The sequence below is a fragment of the Propithecus coquereli genome, unplaced genomic scaffold (assembly GCF_000956105.1).
Source record: "Propithecus coquereli isolate 6110/MARCELLA unplaced genomic scaffold, Pcoq_1.0 Scaffold675, whole genome shotgun sequence".
Lineage (NCBI taxonomy): Eukaryota > Metazoa > Chordata > Mammalia > Primates > Indriidae > Propithecus > Propithecus coquereli.
The window spans coordinates 199334-200322 of NW_012152785.1; the positions used below are offsets into that span (position 1 = coordinate 199334).

At 34.8% G+C, this 989-nt stretch overlaps 1 protein-coding gene across 1 annotated transcript in view; it reads left to right on the forward strand.

Moving 5' to 3' along the window:
• PCDH15 (protocadherin-related 15) overlaps positions 1-989 on the forward strand; it is a 493462-nt gene that overhangs the window by 174804 nt on the left and 317669 nt on the right. The gene's annotated exons all lie outside the window — the stretch shown is intronic.

Below are 989 nucleotides of genomic sequence, written 5' to 3' on the forward strand. Positions count from 1 at the left end.
TTTTTCCTCTGAGATACTCTATATGTAGAAATGCTTAGCCTGTAATGGGAACATTTGGAGAGACATGGGCAATGATGAATTAAACATTATATAAAATTTTTGTCTACACCTACCTAGAAAACCAAATCAGCAGAGCAGGGGAAGACTACAAATATCAGTTAAGTATATTTTGAGATGTGTAACAATTGACTGATGACAATCAATAACTTTGGCTATAGGGAACATGTGTCCAAGATTTCATGAGATGGTTTCAATTTCAAGAACTCTATGCATGTATGTGTGTGTGTGTGTGTGTGTGTTCTTAATTGGACTAGATGTCAGATGATGCATTTGAGAGTGATTAAAAGCAGTGAATCTCAGCCAACTACAATTTTTCCCCTCCAGAAACATCTGGCAATATCTGTGGACATTTTTTGTTCATCACAACTGGAGAGTAAATCCTACTGACAACTAGTGGGTAAAGAACAGGTGCTTCTAAGCATCTTAGATGAGCATGAAAATCTCCCCTGCCCCTGAAACAAAGAATTATTTAGCTCAAAATGTCAGTAGTATCATACTGAGAAACTCTGGCTTAGAGGAATATATGGTAACCAGAGCAATGAGGTGGAATACAAGATATGTATTTTTAATGGAATTTTATAGATAATCACTAGGCAACTGTATATAGTAATAAAGCTATATTTTGGAGTTCTGGAAAAGAGACGCTTCAAATAGACCTTTATACCCTACTTCTGCATTTTTATATATCTGTCACATCTCTTCTAAAGTCATGAAGACTCTTTCCAGTTTTCTAGATGATAGTCAGCTTATATTCCTTGGTCTTTTTAAATCCATCTTTGTGGAAATAGTGGAGACATACTTTTGTTCACTCCTTATAAATAATCTGTCAACAAAAGTTTGTGACTATAGAAGAAAGCAAGGACTTTTATTTGCTTCATGCCAAAAGACCATTGTATGATTCAAAGAAAAGCTTACAATTTCTAAACCTG